This window comes from Cryptomeria japonica, unplaced genomic scaffold (genome assembly GCF_030272615.1).
Source record: "Cryptomeria japonica unplaced genomic scaffold, Sugi_1.0 HiC_scaffold_421, whole genome shotgun sequence".
Taxonomy (NCBI): domain Eukaryota; kingdom Viridiplantae; phylum Streptophyta; class Pinopsida; order Cupressales; family Cupressaceae; genus Cryptomeria; species Cryptomeria japonica.
The window spans coordinates 60,001-80,000 of NW_026729241.1; the positions used below are offsets into that span (position 1 = coordinate 60,001).

At 60.5% G+C, this 20,000-nt stretch overlaps 2 non-coding genes across 2 annotated transcripts; both read left to right on the forward strand.

Moving 5' to 3' along the window:
- The first annotated feature begins 12,500 nt into the window (after positions 1–12,500).
- On the forward strand, positions 12,501–12,619 carry LOC131871509 (5S ribosomal RNA). Its single transcript, XR_009369724.1, has one exon. It is a non-coding gene; the product is annotated as a 5S ribosomal RNA (ribosomal RNA).
- Positions 12,620–18,534: 5,915 nt separating this feature from the next.
- On the forward strand, positions 18,535–18,653 carry LOC131871510 (5S ribosomal RNA). The gene has a single exon (XR_009369725.1). It is a non-coding gene; the product is annotated as a 5S ribosomal RNA (ribosomal RNA).
- The last annotated feature ends 1,347 nt before the right edge of the window (positions 18,654–20,000 follow it).

Genomic DNA, 20,000 nt, shown 5'->3' on the forward strand with positions numbered 1-20,000 from the left:
GACACACAGAAATTTCCAAGGCGGCCAAGGAGCCTCCCCGCATAGCAATCGGGGTGTGAGGTTACGGATGCAGCATTGATAGCAATCGAGGTGGGAGGCGAAGGATGCAGAAGTGAGAGCCGAGGGATGTAGCAGAGATAGCAATCGGGGTGTGTGATGCAGAAGAGATAGCAATCGAGGTGTGCGGTGGGAAGGGCCCAGCAGCCAGAATGCATGAAGCGACGGATGAAGCAGTGATGACAACCGGGCTGTGAGGAGAGGAGGGATGCAGCCAAGAAAGCAATCAGGGCTCGAGGCAAGGGATGCATCAAGGATAGCAATCATGTTGTGAGGCGAGATTCCAAAGGCTAAACGTGAGAGGCTGCAGGGTCGACTCAGAGAGGTCTATGCATGTGAGAGGCTGAAAGCAAGGTCAACTCGGAGCGGTCTATGCATCGGGCGCGCTTGGGGCGACTACCAGTGCCAACCCCTTATCCCGCGACGCGTCCGACAAAGAGAACGTTCCAAGGCGGCAGAGGAGGTTACCAGCCGAAGGATGCAGTAGCAATAACAGGTATAGTTCCGCGGCGGCCGAGAAGACTCACCGCATAGGAATCGGGATGCGAGGCGAGGGATGCGGCGGGAAGGCCCCGACGGCTAAACGGAAGAGGCTGCAGGGCCGCCTCGGAATGGTCCAAGCATCGGACGCGATTGGGACGACTACCAGTGCCAACCCCTTATCCCGCGATGCGTCCGATACACAGATAGTTCCAAGGCGGCCGAGGAGCCTCACCGCATATCAATCGGGGTGCGAGGCGAGGGATGGGGCGGGAAGGCCCCAACGGCTAGACGGAAGAGGCTTCAGGGCCACCTCGGAATGCTCCAAGCATCGGACGCGCTTGGGGCGACTACCAGTGCCAACCCCTTATCCCGCGATGCGTCCGATACACAGATGGTTCCAAGGCGGCCGAGGAGCCTCACCGCATAGCAATCGGGGGTGCGAGGCGAGGGATGGGGCGGGAAGGCCCCAACGGCTAGACGGAAGAGGCTTCAGGGCCGCCTCGGAATGGTCCAAGCATCGGACGCGCTTGGGGCGACTACCAGTGACAACCCCTCATCCCGCGATGCGTCCGATACGAAGATGGTTCCAAGGCGGCCGAGGAGCCTCACCGCATAGCAATCGGGGTGCGAGGTGGGGGATGCGGCGAGATGGCCCCAACGGCTAGACGGAAGAGGCCACAGGGCCGCGTCGGAATAGTCCAAGCATCGGACGCGCTTGGGGCGACTACCAGTGACAACCCCTTATCCCGCGATGCGTCCGATACGAAGATAGTTCCAAGGCGGCCGAGGAGCCTCACCGCATAGCAATCCGGGTGCGAGGTGGGGGATGCGGCGAGATGGCCCCAACGGCTAGACGGAAGAGGCTGCAGGGCCGCCTCGGAATAGTCCAAGCATCGGACGCGCTTGGGGCGACTACCAGTGACAATCCCTTATCCCGCGATGCTTCCGATACGAAGACAGTTCCAAGGCGGCCGAGGAGCCTCACCGCATAGCAATGGGGGTGCGAGGTGAGGGATGCGGCGAGATGGCCCCAACGGCTAGACGGAAGAGGCCACAGGGCCGCCTCGGAATAGTCCAAGCATCGGACGCGCTTGGGGCGACTACCAGTGACAACCCCTTATCCCGCGATGCATCCGATACGAAGATAGTTCCCAGGCGGCCGAGGAGCCTCACCGCATAGCAATCGGGGTGCGAGGCGAGGGATGCGGCGAGATGGCCCCAAAGGGTAGACGGAAGAGGCTGCGGGGCCGCCTCGGAATAGTCCAAGCATCGAACGCGCTTGGGGCGACTACCACTGCCAACCCCTTATCCCGCGATGCGTCCGATACACAGATAGTTCCGAGGCGGCCGAGGAGCTGGGGGATGCGGCGAGATGGCCCCAACGGCTAGACGGAAGAGGCTGCAGGGCCGCCTCGGAATAGTCCAAGCATCGGACGCGCTTGGGGCGACTACCAGTGACAACCCCTTATCCCGCGATGCGTCCGATACACAGATAGTTCCGAGGCGGCCAAGGAGCCTCACCGCATAGCAATCGTGGTGCGAGGTGGGGGATGCAGCGAGATGGCCCCAACGGCTAGACGGAAGAGGCTGCAGGGCCGCCTCGGAATGGTCCAAGCATCGGACGCGCTTGGGGCGACTACCACTGCCAACCCCTTATCCCGCGATGCGTCCGATACACAGATAGTTCCAAGGCGGCCGAGGAGCCTCACCGAATAGCAATCGGGGTGCGAGGCGAGGGATGCGGCGAGAAAGCCCCAACGGCTAGAGGGAAGAGGCTTCAGGTCCGCCTCGGAATGGTCCAAGCATCGGACGCGCTTGGGGCGACTACCAGTGACAACCCCTTATCCCGCGACGCGTCCGATACACAGATAGTTCCAAGGCGGCCGAGGAGCCTCACCGCATAGCAATCGGGGTGCGAGGCGAGGGATGCGGCGAGAAGGACCCAACGGCTAGACGGAAGAGGCTTCAGGGCCGCCTCGGAATGGTCCAAGCATCGGACGCGCTTGGGGCGACTACCAGTGACAACCCCTTATCCCGCGACGCGTCCGATACACAGATAGTTCCAAGGCGGCCGAGGAGCCTCACCGCATAGCAATCGGGGTGCGAGGCGAGGGATGCGGCGAGAAGGACCCAACGGCTAGACGGAAGAGGCTTCAGGTCCGCCTCGGAATGGTCCAAGCATCGGACGCGCTTGGGGCGACTACCAGTGACAACCCCTTATCCCGCGACGCGTCCGATACACAGATAGTTCCAAGGCGGCCGAGGAGCCTCACCGCATAGCAATCGGGGTGCGAGGCGAGGGATGCGGCGAGAAGGACCCAACGGCTAGACGGAAGAGGCTTCAGGGCCGCCTCGGAATGGTCCAAGCATCGGACGCGCTTGGGGCGACTACCAGTGACAACCCCTTATCCCGCGATGCGTCCGATACACAGATAGTTCCAAGGCGGCCGAGGAGCCTCACCGCATAGCAATCGGGGTGCGAGGCGAGGGATGCGGCGAGAAGGACCCAACGGCTAGACGGAAGAGGCTTCAGGGCCGCCTCGGAATGGTCCAAGCATCGGACGCGCTTGGGGCGACTACCAGTGACAACCCCTTATCCCGCGACGCGTCCGATACACAGATAGTTCCAAGGCGGCCGAGGAGCCTCACCGCATAGCAATCGGGGTGCGAGGCGAGGGATGCGGCAAGAAGGACCCAACGGCTAGACGGAAGAGGCTTCAGGGCCGCCTCGGAATGGTCCAAGCATCGGACGCGCTTGGGGCGACTACCAGTGACAACCCCTTATCCCGCGACGCGTCCGATACACAGATAGTTCCAAGGCGGCCGAGGAGCCTCACCGCATAGCAATCGGGGTGCGAGGCGAGGGATGCGGCGAGAAGGACCCAACGGCTAGACGGAAGAGGCTTCAGGTCCGCCTCGGAATGGTCCAAGCATCGGACGCGCTTGGGGCGACTACCAGTGACAACCCCTTATCCCGCGACGCGTCCGATACACAGATAGTTCCAAGGCGGCCGAGGAGCCTCACCGCATAGCAATCGGGGTGCGAGGCGAGGGATGCGGCGAGAAGGACCCAACGGCTAGACGGAAGAGGCTTCAGGGCCGCCTCGGAATGGTCCAAGCATCGGACGCGCTTGGGGCGACTACCAGTGACAACCCCTTATCCCGCGACGCGTCCGATACACAGATAGTTCCAAGGCGGCCGAGGAGCCTCACCGCATAGCAATCGGGGTGCGAGGCGAGGGATGCGGCGAGAAGGACCCAACGGCTAGACGGAAGAGGCTTCAGGGCCGCCTCGGAATGGTCCAAGCATCGGACGCGCTTGGGGCGACTACCAGTGACAACCCCTTATCCCGCGATGCGTCCGATACACAGATAGTTCCAAGGCGGCCGAGGAGCCTCACCGCATAGCAATCGGGGTGCGAGGCGAGGGATGCGGCGAGAAGGACCCAACGGCTAGACGGAAGAGGCTTCAGGGCCGCCTCGGAATGGTCCAAGCATCGGACGCGCTTGGGGCGACTACCAGTGACAACCCCTTATCCCGCGACGCGTCCGATACACAGATAGTTCCAAGGCGGCCGAGGAGCCTCACCGCATAGCAATCGGGGTGCGAGGCGAGGGATGCGGCGAGAAGGACCCAACGGCTAGACGGAAGAGGCTTCAGGGCCGCCTCGGAATGGTCCAAGCATCGGACGCGCTTGGGGCGACTACCAGTGACAACCCCTTATCCCGCGACGCGTCCGATACACAGATAGTTCCAAGGCGGCCGAGGAGCCTCACCGCATAGCAATCGGGGTGCGAGGCGAGGGATGCGGCGAGAAGGACCCAACGGCTAGACGGAAGAGGCTTCAGGGCCGCCTCGGAATGGTCCAAGCATCGGACGCGCTTGGGGCGACTACCAGTGACAACCCCTTATCCCGCGACGCGTCCGATACACAGATAGTTCCAAGGCGGCCGAGGAGCCTCACCGCATAGCAATCGGGGTGCGAGGCGAGGGATGCGGCGAGAAGGACCCAACGGCTAGACGGAAGAGGCTTCAGGGCCGCCTGGGAATGGTCCATGCATCGCACGCGCTTGGGGCGACTACCAGTGACAACCCCTTATCCCGCGACGCGTCCGATACACAGATAGTTCCAAGGCGGCCGAGGAGCCTCACCGCATAGCAATCGGGGTGCGAGGCGAGGGATGCGGCGAGAAGGACCCAACGGCTAGACGGAAGAGGCTTCAGGGCCGCCTCGGAATGGTCCAAGCATCGGACGCGCTTGGGGCGACTACCAGTGACAACCCCTTATCCCGCGACGCGTCCGATACACAGATAGTTCCAAGGCGGCCGAGGAGCCTCACCGCATAGCAATCGGGGTGCGAGTCGAGGGATGCGGCGAGAAGGACCCAACGGCTAGACGGAAGAGGCTTCAGGGCCGCCTCGGAATGGTCCAAGCATCGGACGCGCTTGGGGCGACTACCAGTGACAACCCCTTATCCCGCGATGCGTCTGATACACAGATAGTTCCAAGGCGGCCGAGGAGCCTCACCGCATAGCAATCGGGGTGCGAGGCAAGGGATGCGGCGAGAAGGACCCAACGGCTAGACGGAAGAGGCTTCAGGGCCGCCTCGGAATGGTCCAAGCATCGGACGCGCTTGGGGCGACTACCGTTGCCAACCCCTTATCCCGCGATGCGTCTGATACACAGATAGTTCCGAGGCGGCCGAGGAGCCTCACCGCATAGCAATCGGGTTGCGAGGCAGATTATTGGGAAGGGAACCCCCTGGGATGCGGCTCAAGCAGTGCCCAAAGGGACTGGAATGCGGAATCACATCGAGAGACCCAAATGCTATACGAGGGCTCAAATCGAATTATCGATTTGGCCACGACATGGACGCATCGGAACGACTACCTTTGCCGAACCACTCGCAATTGCATCCATACCGAAACCAATAGACATTTCCGTTAGAGCCCTCGCATAGCATTCGGGAATCTCGCATGCCCCTCTAAATCGACCAATGCTGGCGCTCAACGAAAATCCGAGCGCTACCACCGTTCGAGCGCCAGCATTGGTCGAGTTAGAGGGGCACGGGGGAGAATGCTCCAGTCAACACCTCCCCTATATAAGTTATTTGTCCGATTCTCGCACAACCGTAGTCTGCCTCGTCGAATCAAACAACGGTCCCAGATTCCGACTTCCGTTCCGTAGAGACCCAAAAGCTAGATGGAGGCTCGCAAGAAAGAGAGTCGGCGCATAGCAATCGGGTTTCTCGAACGTTTAGGGACCGAGCTCACTTGCGGATAGGGCAAAATCCGCCAAGCAACCCAAAAGCTAGACGGGGGCTCGAATCGAATCGCCTAGGCGGCCACAACAACGACGTGTTGGATCGACTACCAGTGCCAAACCATTCAGCAAGACTAGTCTGTGTCGAGGCCGGATAGAGATTCTCAGAGAGCGCCCGTATAGCATTTAGGAGACCTGCCGCGTCCCTCACACTCGACAAATGGTGGTGCACGTTTATAAATCCGAGCGATCCCAACCCTTTCAAGCACCAACATCGGTCGAGATAGAGGGGCACGGAGGGGGCTGCGTGAGACAACACAGTCCCCTATATAAGTTATTTGTCCGATTCTCACACATCCGAAGAATGGTCATCAAATCGGACAACAGCCCAAACTTCCGACTTCCGTCCCAGAAAGCCCAAGAGCTATCTAAAACGTTCATGGCCGGAACTCGATCGCGGCTATACCAGTCCGCCAAGCAACCCAAAAGCTAGACTGGAGCTCTAGTCGAATCACCTCTGTGGCCATTGCAAGGACGTGTTGGAGCGACTACCATTGCCGAACCATTCCGCAGGTCGAGTCCATACCAAGGCCGCATAGAGATTCACGATGAGCTCCTGCATAGCAATCAGGAGACTTGCCGTGTCCATCACAATCGATAAATCCTGGTGCAAGATTTTTGCATCCGAGCGCTCCAACCAGTCGAGCACCAGCATCAATCGACATAAACGGGCACGGGGGGAGGATGCTCGAGAACACTACCTCCCCTATATAAGTTATTTGTCCGATTCTCAAGCAGCCGAAGTCTGGTCATCGAATCGGGTCAAAGACCACAACTTCCGACTTTACCCACAATGCAAGTCATCGAATCGAACATCGGCCCCCGAGTCGGACTCCATGCGTATGTCAGGTCATCGGACCCAAATTCCGCCTTCCTGCGCATGGCGGGCCATCAATATCAACTCGGTCATCGGACCCAAACTCCGCCTTTCTGCGCATGGCACGCCTTCAAATCGGTCATCGGACCCAAATTCCGCCTTCCTGTGCATGGCGGGCCATCAACATCAACTCGGTCATCGGACCCAAATTCCGCCTTTCTGCGCATGGCACGCCATCAACTCGGTCATCGGACCCAAATTCCGCCTTCCTGCGCATGGCAGGTCATCGGACACAAATTCAGACCTCGCCAATATGCCTACGTATCGAATCGGTCATCGGACCCAACTTCCGACTTCATCCATACTGTAGGGTCTTTGAGGTTGGCGCGGTGCGCTCAACCCGGGGAGTCGACCCATCGAAGCATACACCTCCCCTATATAAGCTATTTGTCCGATTCCCACACCTGTGTAGTTTGCACCTCTGACCAGGACATCGACCCCAACTTCCGAACTCGACTGCAACGACGGCACCAGCGCCTTGGTGCGCACCTTGCGACGCACAGTCCCAACATTCGCCTTCCTGCACATGGCAGGTCATCGGACCCAAATTCCGACCTCGCGAGTATGCCTACATATCGAATCGGTCATCGGACACAACTTCCGACTTCATCCATACCGTAGGGTCTTTGAGGTTGGCGCGGTGCGCTCAACCCGGGGAGTCGACCCAACGAAGCATACACCTCCCCTATATAAGCTATTTGTCCGATTCCCACACCTGTGTAGTTTGCACCTCCGATCAGGACATCGACCCCAACTTCCGAACTCGCCTGCAACGACCGAACCAGCGCCTTGGTGCGCACCTTGCAACGCACAGTGCCAACATTCGCCTTCCTGCACATGGCAGGTCATCGGACCCAAATTCCGACCTCGCGAGTATGCCTACATATCGAATCGGTCATCGGACCCAACTTCCGACTTCATCCATACCGTAGGGTCTTTGAGGTTGGCGCGGTGCGCTCAACCCGGGGAGTCGACCCAACGAAGCATACACCTCCCCTATATAAGCTATTTGTCCGATTCCCACACCTGTGTAGCTTGCACCTCCGATCAGGACATCGACCCCAACTTCCGAACTCGACTAAAAAGACCGCACCAGCACCTTGGTGTGCACCTTGCAACGCACAGTGCCAACATTCGCCTTCCTGCACATGGCAGGTCATCGGACCCAAATTCCGACCTCATGAGCATACCTACTAATCGAATCGGTCATCGGACCCAACTTCCGACTTCATCCATACCGTAGGGTCTTTGAGGTTGGCGCGGTGCGCTCAACCTGGGGAGTCGACCCATCGAAGCATACACCTCCCCTATATAAGCTATTTGTCCGATTCCGACACCTGTGTAGTTTGCACCTCCGCTCAGGACATCGACCCCAACTTCCGAACTCGCCTGCAACGACCGAACCAGCGCCTTGGTGCGCACCAAAAGTGCGCACTTTTGGAGGGCACTTTTGTGCGCTCCAAAGGTGCGCACTTTTGGAGGGCACTTTTGTGCGCTCCAAAGGTGCGCACTTTTGGAGGGCACTTTTTGGAGGGCACTTTTGTGCGCTCCAAAGGTGCGCACTTTTGGAGGGCACTTTTTGGAGGGCACTTTTCTGCGCTCCAAAGGTGCGCACTTTTGGAGGGCACTTTTTGGAGGGCACTTTTCTGCGCTCCAAAGGTGCGCACTTTTGGAGGGCACTTTTTGGAGGGCACTTTTCTGCGCTCCAAAGGTGCGCACTTTTGGAGGGCACTTTTTGGAGGGCACTTTTCTGCGCTCCAAAGGTGCGCACTTTTGGAGGGCACTTTTGTGCACTCCAAAGGTGCACACTTTTGGAGGGCACTTTTTGGAGGGCACTTTTCTGCACTCCAAAGGTGCGCACTTTTGGAGGGCACTTTTTGGAGGGCACTTTTGTGCGCTCCAAAGGTGCGCACTTTTGGAGGGCACTTTTTGGAGGGCACTTTTGTGCGCTCCAAAGGTGCGCACTTTTGGAGGGCACTTTTGTGCACTCCAAAGGTGCGCACTTTTGGAGGGCACTTTTCCTGCGCTCCAAAGGTGCACACCTAGGTGAGCACCTTCGACCACACCTTGTAGCACACCAAACTCTGACTTTCGACTTCATCCGCAATGCAGGGTCTTTGAGGTTGGCGCAATGCGCACAACCAGGGGAGTCGACCCATCAAACCCAACACCTCCCCTATATAAGCTATTTGTCTGATTCTCATACATGCGTAGCCTGCAGGAGCAATTAGGACATCGACCCCAACTTTCGGCTTCTAAACGAAAACAAGGTCTTTGAGGTTGGTGTAATGCGAACAACTAGGGGAGTCAACCCATCAAACCCAACACCTCCCCTATATAAGCTATTTGTCTGATTCTCATACATGTGTAGTCTACAGGAGCAATTAGGACATCGACCCCAACTTTTGACTTCTTAACGAAAACAAGGTCTTTGAGGTTGACGTAATGCGCACAACCAGGGGAGTCGACCCATCAAACCCAACACCTCCCCTATATAAGCTATTTGTCCGATTCTCATACATGTGTAGCCTACAGGAGCCATTAGGACATTGACCCCAACTTTTGACTTCTTAACGAAAACAAGGTCTTTGAGGTTGGCGTAATGCGCACAACCAAGGGAGTTGACCCATCAAACCCAACACCTCCCCTATATAAGCTATTTGTCTGATTCTCATACATGTGTAGCCTGCAACAACGATTAGGACATCCACCCCAACTTCTGAATTCGTCTGCGTTGACCGCACCAAAGGTGCACGCCTTGGTGCTCACCAAAATCCGACTTCCGACTTCTTCTGCTATGCGGGGTCTTTGAGGTTGGCGCAGTGCGCACAACCAGGGGAGTCAACCCACCGAATGCAACACCTCCCCTATATAAGCTATTTGTCTGATTCTCATACATGCGTAGACTGCAGCAATGATTAGGACATCCACCCCAACTTTTGACTTCTTAAACAAGACAGGGTCTTTGAAGTTGGTGCAGTGCACACAACCAGGGGAGTCGACCCATCAAACGCAACACCTCCCCTATATAAAGCTATTTGTCCGATTCTCATACGTGTAGTCTGCAGCAGCGATTAGGACATCGACCCCAACTTCCGAATTCGTTTGCATTGACCGCACCAAAGGTGCACGCCTTGGTGTGCACCTTGGAGTGCACTTTGGTGCTCACCTCGGTGCACACTTTGGTGTGCACCTCGGTGTGCACCAAAGGTGCGCACCTTGGAGCGCACCAAAGGTGTACACTTTGGAGCGCACCACATAGGGTCTTTGAGAGGTTGGCGCAGTGCGCACACCAAGGTGGGTGTTGAGGTGCGTGCCGAGGTGGGTGGGTGCTAGGGTGCGCTCCATGGTGGGTGCCAGGGTGGGTGCGTGCTAGGGTGGATTCCAAAGAGGGTCATAGGGTGGGTGCCAAGGTGGGTTGGTGATATAGTGGGTTCAAAGGTGGGTACTAGGGTGGGTTCCAAGGTGGGTCACAAGTTGGGTGCCAGGATGCGTGGGTGTTAGGTTGGGTGCCAAGGTGGGCTCCTGCGTGGGTGGGTGCTAGGGTGGGTTTCAAGGTGGACGCGAGGGCGGGTGCCAAGGTGGGTAACAAGTTGGGTGTTAGGATGGGTGAGTGCTAGAGTGGGTGCCAAGGTGGGTGGGTGCTAAGGTGGATGCCAAGGTGGTTCACAGGGTGGGTGGGTTCTAGGGTGAGTTCCAAGGTGGGTCACAGGTTTAGTGCTAGGGTGCGTGTCAAGGCGGGTGTCGAGGTGCCTGGGTGCTAGGGTGTGGATGCCAATGTGGGTCATAGGGTGGGTACTAGGGTGGGCTGCAATGTGGGTGCCAAGGTGGGTAACATGCTCGGTTGGTTCTAAATTGGGTGTCAGGGTGGGTGTGCACCCACCTTGCCCGAGGTGGGTGCCAAGGTGCCAGTGTGGGTGGGTGCTAAGGTGGATGCCAAGGTGGGTGAGAAGGTGGGTGATAGGTTGAGTGGTAGGATGGGTGGGTGCCAAGATGGGTCACAGGGTGGGTGCAAGGGTGGGTAGGTGCTAGGGTTGGTGTCAGGGTGGGTGGGTGCTAGGTTGGGTTCCAAGGTGGGTGCGAGGGTGAGTGTCAAGGTGGGTCACAGGTTAGGTGCTAGGATGGGTGAGTGCTAGGGTGCAAAGGTGCCAGGGTGGGTGCTAGGATGGGTCGATGCTAGGGTGAGTGGCAAGGTGGGTCCACAAGTGTCAAGGTGGGTGCCGAGGTGGGTGCCAACTTGGGTTCCAAGGTGGGTGCCAAGTGGGCGACTGCTATGGTGGATGCCAAGGTGGGTCACGGGGTGGGTGCCAAGTTGCTAGGTTGTGTTCCAAGGTGGGTGCCAACGTGGCTGCTAGGGTGCGTGGGTTAAAGGGTGTGTCACAACGTGGGTGCCAGGATGGGTGCGCACCCACACTGGCCAAGACGGGTGCAAGGTTGGGTTCCAAGCCCGGTCACAGGCTGGGTGCTAGGATGGGTGGGTGCCAAGGTGGGCACCAGGGTGGGTGCACCCACCCTGGCCAAGGTGGGTCACGGGGTGGGTCCTAGGGTGGGTAACAGGGTGGGTACTAAGGTGCGTGCCAAGGTGGGTCATGGGGTGGGTGCCAAGGTGGGCACCAGGGTGGGTGTGCACCAACCCTAGCCAGGGTAGGTCACGGGGTGGTTGTCGGGGTGGGCGTCAAGGAGCCAAGGTGGGTGGCAAGTAGCCAAGTTGCGTGCCAAGGTGGGTGTCGGGGTGGGTGCCAAGGATCCAAGGTGGGTGCCAAGGAACCAAGGTGGGTGTCTGGGTGGGTGCCGAGGTGGGAGCCAGGGTGGGTCCCAAGGTGAGTGCAAAGGTGGGTGCCAGGGTCAAGGTGAGTGCCAATGTGGGTTCCAAGGTGCCAGGGTCAGGGTGAGTGCCAATGTGGGTTCAAAGGTGCTAAGTTGGGTGCGAGGTTGGGTGCGAGGGTGGGTGGGTGCCAAGGTGTGCTAGGTGGAAGCCCGGGTGGGTCGGCATCCCATGGGTGTCGAGTTGGGTGCCTGATGGGTGCTTCTTGTCAAGTTTTAGTCGTCGGGACTCATTTCGAGCCTTAGAGGTCGTTTCTTGTCCGGTTGCCCTGTCTTCGACCTGGGAACCCAATTTTGGTCCTCGGGTCCCATTTTTTTTTGTCTCGCATCCCACTTTTGGCCTGTGGCCTTTTCGGGGTCGATTCTCGTTTTGGGCATCAGAGCATGTTTCTTCTCCTAAAACCCAATATTTGTTTATTAAGTCTCGGAACACATTTTTGTTCTCGTGGACCCATCATGGGTCTTGGAACGCATTTGTGGTCCTTGGGTCCCATTTTGCATCCCGAAACTTGTGTTTTGGTGCTTGATCCCTATTTTGGGTGCCCACCTTGCACCAAGTGCGCACCCGGGGCAAACCGAGCGCCTTGGTGCACCGGGGCAAGATCGAGCGTGCACCCGAGGCGCCCCGAACATGCACCAAGGTGCACTCGGCCCACATGTGAGCGCAGGTCGTTGCGCCCGAGGTGGTGTGTGGGCACCGCGTTGCAGACGGGACACTGCACGCACACGACGCCCCGTCCAGGTGCACGCACGTAGGCCGGGCCGGGTGCACACCCGACGCCCTAGCAAGGTGCGCGCACCCGGGCAGGGCTCACACTTGGCGAACGGGGCGCACTTCGCGAGGGAGGGTGTGCACCTCGACGGGGGTGGGTGGCCGGGGTGGATTCGCACGTGGGTCGCGGTTTGCTAAGTACACACTGCGACAAGCTCATAACGGGTGCGATCATACCAGCGTTAGTGCACCGGATCCCATCAGAACTCCGCAGTTAAGCGCGCTTGGGCCGGAGTAGTACTGGGATGGGTGACCTCCCGGGAAGTCCCGGTGTTGCACCCTTTCGTAGTTTTTCGCCGGGCGTCGCAATGCTATTTGAATAAACCTTTTGCCCGTTTGCGTTCTCGTCGGGGCCGGGCCGGGCCGGGGTGCGCTGCCCGCACTACCGCGCGCGCGGGGGCGACACCGAGCGCGCACCCGAGGCGCCCCGAGCACACAGGCCACGGTGCAACCCGGGCGTTGTGCGCGCACCCCGGTGCGCCCGAGGTGCTGCGCGCGCACCCAGGTGAAATCGGTGTGCACCTCGGCCAGTGCGCGCTCGGTCGAGTCGCGCACGTTGGCCAAGGTGCACGGTGATGTTTCTTACTCTAAGGTTCCGCACCAGACGCCCGGGACAGGTGAGCGAAGCTGGGCGGGGCCGGGTGCGCGGCCGGGGCAGGTGCACGCAGCTGGAGAGAGCTTTGGAGCACACCAGAGGTGCGCACCTTGGAGCACACTTCGGAGCGCACCAATGATGCGCTCCATTCAAAAGTTTCCTGAAAAGGCAAAAAAAGTTGAGATTATAGAATTTCCCACTTGAGAGATTGTAAAAAAAAAAAATTTAAAATGAAGGAAACGCGGGTGCCAAGGTGTGCGCGCCCGGGTGCGCAGCCCAGCCAAGGTGTGCGCACCAAGGCGCCCACCCTGGCGAAGGTGCACGCAAGGTGCGCACCCGAGGCAAACCGGACAATTAACCCAACTTTCGACTTCGCGCGCACCTGCGCACCTTGGAGCGCACTTCGGAGCGCTCCTTGTTGCGCACCAATCTTGGGCACCTCGGAGTGCACCATGGCGCCCACCAAGGTGCGCACCCGGGGCAAACCGAGCTCCGACTTCGTGCGCACCTTGGAGCGCACGAAAGGTGCGCACCATGGCGCCCACCAAGGTGCGCAGCCCAGCCAAGGCGTGCGCATCAAGGTGCGCACCCTGGCGAAGGTGCGCACCCGGGGCAAACCGAGCTCCGACTTCGTGCGCACCTTGGAGCGCACAAAGGGTGCGCAACCCAGCCAAGGTGTGCGCACCCCGGGCAAACCGAGCTCCGAATCGTGCGCACCTTGGAGCACACTTCGGAGCCCTCCTTGGTGCGCACCGATGTTGCGCACCTCGGAGCGCACCCGGGGAAAACAATGCAATTAACCCGACTTTCGACTTCGTGGGCACCTCGGAGCGCTCTCGGGTTCGCACCTCGGAGCACACCGAGGTGCGCACCTTTGATGCGCTGCCTTCACCAATTTCCAGAAAAGGCAAGAAAACATTGAGAAGGTGTGCGCACCGAGGTGCCCACCCTGGCGAAGGTGCACGCGAGGTGCGCACCCGGGGCAAACCGGGCTCCGACTTCGTGCACGCCATGCTGCGCACCTTGGAGGGCCATGGTGCGCACCTTGGAGCACACTTCGGAGCGCTCAATGGTGCCCAACCCAGCCAAGGTGCCCACCGCGGCGAAGGTGCACGCGAGGTGCGCACCCGGGGCAAACCGGGCTCCGACTTCGTGCACGCCGCACCTTGGAGCACACTTCGGAGCGCTCCTTGGTGCGCACCAGGGCGCGCAACCCAGCCGAGGTGCCCACCCCGGCGAAGGTGCACGCGGGGTGCGCACCCGAGGCAAACCGGGCTCCGACTTCGTGCACGCCATGGTGCCCACCGCGGCGAAGGTGCACGCGAGGTGCGCACCCGGGGCAAACCGGGCTCCGACTTCGTGCACGCCGCACCTTGGAGCACACTTCGGAGCGCTCCTTGGTGCGCACCAGGGCGCGCAACCCAGCCGAGGTGCCCACCCCGGCGAAGGTGCACGCGAGGTGCGCACCCGGGGCAAACCGGGCTCCGACTTCGTGCACGCCATGGTGCCCACCGCGGCGAAGGTGCACGCGAGGTGCGCACCCGGGGCAAACCGGGCTCCGACTTCGTGCACGCCGCACCTTGGAGCACACTTCGGAGCGCTCCTTGGTGCGCACCATGGTGCCCACCAGGGCGCGCAACCCCGCCGAAGGTGCACGCGAGGTGCGCACCCGGGGCAAACCGGGCTCCGACTTCGTGCACGCCGCACCTTGGAGCACACTTCGGAGCGCTCCTTGGTGCGCACCAGGGCGCGCAACCCCGCCGAAGGTGCACGCGAGGTGCGCACCCGGGGCAAACCGGGCTCCGACTTCGTGCACGCCATGGTGCGCACCAGGGTGCCCACCGCGGCGAAGGTGCGCACCCGGGGCAAACCGGGCTCCGACTTCGTGCACGCCGCACCTTGGAGCACACTTCGGAGCGCTCCTTGGTGCGCACCAGGGCGCGCAACCCAGCCGAGGTGCCCACCCCGGCGAAGGTGCACGCGAGGTGCGCACCCGGGGCAAACCGGGCTCCGACTTCGTGCACGCCATGGTGCCCACCGCGGCGAAGGTGCGCACCCGGGGCAAACCGGGCTAGGACTTCGTGCACGCCGCACCTTGGAGCACACTTCGGAGCGCTCCTTGGTGCGCACCATGGTGCCCACCAGGCCGCGCAACCCAGCCAAGGTGTGCGCACCAAGGTGCACGCGAGGTGCGCACCCGGGGCAAACCGGGGTCCGGCTTCGTGCACGCCGCACCTTGGAGCACACATCGGGGCGCTCCCGGGTTCGCACCGGCGTTGCGCACCGTGGTGGGCACCTCGGAGCGCACCGTGGTGGGCACCTCGGAGCACACCAAGGTGGGCAGCGAGGTGCGCACCTTTGATGCGATGCCTTCACTAATTTCCATAAAAGGCAAAAGAAAACGAGATTTTAAAATTTCCGTTTTGAAAGATAGTGAGAAAAAGGGAATGCTGGTGCCATCTTGAGCCCGCCCTGGTGCGCAGCCCAGCCAAGGTGTGCGCACCAAGGTGCCCACCCTGGCGAAGGTGCGCGCCCGGGCAATTAACCCAACTTCCAACTTCGCGCGCGCCAGGGTGGGAGCGCACCCAACAACCGGGCCTGGGAAGAGCCAATGCGAGAAACCCCACCAAACGCTCTGACAAAAAAAGAGGGGGCGCTCCAGTAACCCCGCTTCGGAGCGCACCCTGGGCAAACCCAGCCAGGGTGCCCACCCCGGCCAAGGTGCAGGCGAGGTGCGCACCCGGGGCAAACCGGGCTCCGACAACGTGCACGCCGCACCTTGGAGCACACTTCGTAGCGCTCCCGGGTGCGCACCTCAGAGCACACCAAGGTGGGCAGCGAGGTGCGCACCTTTGATGCGCTGCCTTCACTAATTTCCAGAAAAGGCAAAAAAAAGAGGAGATTTTAAAATTTCCGTTTTGAAAGATAGTGAAAAAAACGGAACGCGGGTGCCATCTTGAGCCCGCCCGGGTGCACAGCCCAGGTAAGGTGCCCACCCTGGCAAAGGTGCGCACCCGGGCAATTAACCCTACTTCCGACTTCGTGCGCGCCAGGGTGGCAACCGGGCCTGGGAAGAGCCAATGCGAGAAACCCCACCAAACGCTCCGACAAAAAAAGAGGCGGCGCTCCAATAACCCCGCTTCGGAGCGCAGCCGGGGCAAACCCAGCCAAGGTGCCCACCCCGACGAAGGTGCACGCGAGGTGCGCACCCGGGGCAAACCGGGCTCCGACAACGTGCACGCAGCACCTTGGAGCACACTTCGAAGCACTCCCGGGTGCCCACCGGCGTTGCGCACCGTGGTGGGCAGCGAGGTGCGCACCTTTGATGCGCTGCCTTCACTAATTTCCAGAAAAGGCAAAAAAAAATGAGATTTTAAAATTTCCGTTTTGAAAGATAGTGAAAAAAACGGAACGCGGGTGCCATCTTGAGCCCGCCCTGGTGCGCAGCCCAGGCAAGGCATGCGCACCAAGGTGCCCACCCGCGGTGCACGCCCGGGGCAAACCGGGCTCCGACTTCGTGCAGGCCGCACCTTGGAGCACACTTCGGAGCGCTCCTTGGTGCGCACCATGGTGCCCACCAGGGCGCACCCGGGGCAAACCGGGCTCCGACTTCGTGCACGCCGCACCTTGGAGCACACATCGGAGCGCTCCCAGGTTCGCACCAGCGTTGCGCACCTTTGATGCGCTGCCTTCACTAATTTCCAGAAAAGGCAAAAAAAAACGATATTTTAAAATTTCCGTTCTGAAAGATAGTGAAAAAAACGGAACGCGGGTGCCATCTTGAGCCCTTCCTGGTGCGCAGCCCAGGCAAGTTGTGCGCACCAAGGTGCCCACCCTGGCGGAGGTGCGCGCCCGGGGCAAACCGGGCTCCGACTTCGTGCACTGCATGGTGCCCACCAAGGCGCGCAACCCAGCCAAGGTGCCCACCGCAGCGAAGGTGCACGCGAGGTGCGCACCCGAGGTGCACACCCGGGGCAAACCGAGCTCCGACTTCGTGCACGCCGCACCTTGGAGCACACTTCAGAGCGCTCCTTGGTGCGCACCAGGGCGCGCAACCCAGCCAAGGTGCTCACCCCGGCGAAGGTGCACGCGAGGTGCGCACCCGGGGCAAGCCGGGCTCGGACTTCGTGCACGCCGCACCTTGGAGCACACATCGGAGCGCTCCCGGGTTCGCACCAGCATTGCGCACCTTTGATGCGCTGCCTTCACTAATTTCCAGAAAAGGCAAAAAAAAAAAAAAAACGAGATTTTAAAATTTCCGTTTTGAAAGATAGTGAAAAAAACGGAACGCGGGTGCCATCTTGAGCCCGCCCTGGTGTGCAGCCCAGGCAAGTTGTGCGCACCAAGGCACCCACCCTGGCCAAGGTGGGTCACGGGGTGGGTCCTAGGGTGGGTAACGGGGTGGGTACTAAGGTGCGTGCCAAGGTGGGTCATGGGGTGGGTGCCAAGGTGGGCACCAGGGTGGGTGTGCACCAACCCTAGCCAGGGTAGGTCACGGGGTGGTTGTCGGGGTGGGCGTCAAGGAGCCAAGGTGGGTGGCAAGTAGCCAAGTTGCGTGCCAAGGTGGGTGTCGGGGTGGGTGCCAAGGATCCAAGGTGGGTGCCAAGGAACCAAGGTGGGTGTCTGGGTGGGTGCCGAGGTGGGAGCCAGGGTGGGTCCCAAGGTGAGTGCAAAGGTGGGTGCCAGGGTCAAGGTGAGTGCCAATGTGGGTTCCAAGGTGCCAGGGTCAGGGTGAGTGCCAATGTGGGTTCAAAGGTGCTAAGTTGGGTGCGAGGTTGGGTGCGAGGGTGGGTGGGTGCCAAGGTGTGCTAGGTGGAAGCCCGGGTGGGTCGGCATCCCATGGGTGTCGAGTTGGGTGCCTGATGGGTGCTTCTTGTCAAGTTTTAGTCGTCGGGACTCATTTCGAGCCTTAGAGGTCGTTTCTTGTCCGGTTGCCCTGTCTTCGACCTGGGAACCCAATTTTGGTCCTCGGGTCCCATTTTTTTTTGTCTCGCATCCCACTTTTGGCCTGTGGCCTTTTCGGGGTCGATTCTCGTTTTGGGCATCAGAGCATGTTTCTTCTCCTAAAACCCAATATTTGTTTATTAAGTCTCGGAACACATTTTTGTTCTCGTGGACCCATCATGGGTCTTGGAACGCATTTGTGGTCCTTGGGTCCCATTTTGCATCCCGAAACTTGTGTTTTGGTGCTTGATCCCTATTTTGGGTGCCCACCTTGCACCAAGTGCGCACCCGGGGCAAACCGAGCGCCTTGGTGCACCGGGGCAAGATCGAGCATGCACCCGAGGCGCCCCGAACATGCACCAAGGTGCACTCGGCCCACATGTGAGCGCAGGTCGTTGCGCCCGAGGTGGTGTGTGGGCACCGCGTTGCAGACGGGACACTGCACGCACACGACGCCCCGTCCAGGTGCACGCACGTAGGCCGGGCCGGGTGCACACCCGACGCCCTAGCAAGGTGCGCGCACCCGGGCAGGGCTCACACTTGGCGAACGGGGCGCACTTCGCGAGGGAGGGTGTGCACCTCGACGGGGGTGGGTGGCCGGGGTGGATTCGCACGTGGGTCGCGGTTTGCTAAGTACACACTGCGACAAGCTCATAACGGGTGCGATCATACCAGCGTTAGTGCACCGGATCCCATCAGAACTCCGCAGTTAAGCGCGCTTGGGCCGGAGTAGTACTGGGATGGGTGACCTCCCGGGAAGTCCCGGTGTTGCACCCTTTTTTAGTTTTTCGCCGGGCGTCGCAATGCTATTTGAATAAACCTTTTGCCCGTTTGCGTTCTCGTCGGGGCCGGGCCGGGCCGGGGTGCGCTGCCCGCACTACCGCGCGCGCGCGGGGGCGACACCGAGCGCGCACCCGAGGCGCCCCGAGCACACAGGCCACGGTGCAACCCGGGCGTTGTGCGCGCACCCCGGTGCGCCCGAGGTGCTGCGCGCGCACCCAGGTGAAATCGGTGTGCACCTCGGCCAGTGCGCGCTCGGTCGAGTCGCGCACGTTGGCCAAGGTGCACGGTGATGTTTCTTACTCTAAGGTTCCGCACCAGACGCCCGGGACAGGTGAGCGAAGCTGGGCGGGGCCGGGTGCGCGGCCGGGGCAGGTGCACGCAGCTAGAGAGAGCTTTGGAGCACACCAGAGGTGCGCACCTTGGAGCACACTTCGGAGCGCACCAATGATGCGCTCCATTCAAAAGTTTCCTGAAAAGGCAAAAAAAGTTGAGATTATAGAATTTCCCACTTGAGAGATTGTAAAAAAAAAAAATTTAAAATGAAGGAAACGCGGGTGCCAAGGTGTGCGCGCCCGGGTGCGCAGCCCAGCCAAGGTGTGCGCACCAAGGCGCCCACCCTGGCGAAGGTGCACGCAAGGTGCGCACCCGAGGCAAACCGGACAATTAACCCAACTTTCGACTTCGCGCGCACCTGCGCACCTTGGAGCGCACTTCGGAGCGCTCCTTGGTGCGCACCAATCTTGGGCACCTCGGAGTGCACCATGGCGCCCACCAAGGTGCGCACCCGGGGCAAACCGAGCTCCGACTTCGTGCGCACCTTGGAGCGCACGAAAGGTGCGCACCATGGCGCCCACCAAGGTGCGCAGCCCAGCCAAGGCGTGCGCATCAAGGTGCGCACCCTGGCGAAGGTGCGCACCCGGGGCAAACCGAGCTCCGACTTCGTGCGCACCTTGGAGCGCACAAAGGGTGCGCAACCCAGCCAAGGTGTGCGCACCCCGGGCAAACCGAGCTCCGAATCGTGCGCACCTTGGAGCACACTTCGGAGCCCTCCTTGGTGCGCACCGATGTTGCGCACCTCGGAGCGCACCCGGGGAAAACAATGCAATTAACCCGACTTTCGACTTCGTGGGCACCTCGGAGCGCTCTCGGGTTCGCACCTCGGAGCACACCGAGGTGCGCACCTTTGATGCGCTGCCTTCACCAATTTCCAGAAAAGGCAAGAAAACATTGAGAAGGTGTGCGCACCGAGGTGCCCACCCTGGCGAAGGTGCACGCGAGGTGCGCACCCGGGGCAAACCGGGCTCCGACTTCGTGCACGCCATGCTGCGCACCTTGGAGGGC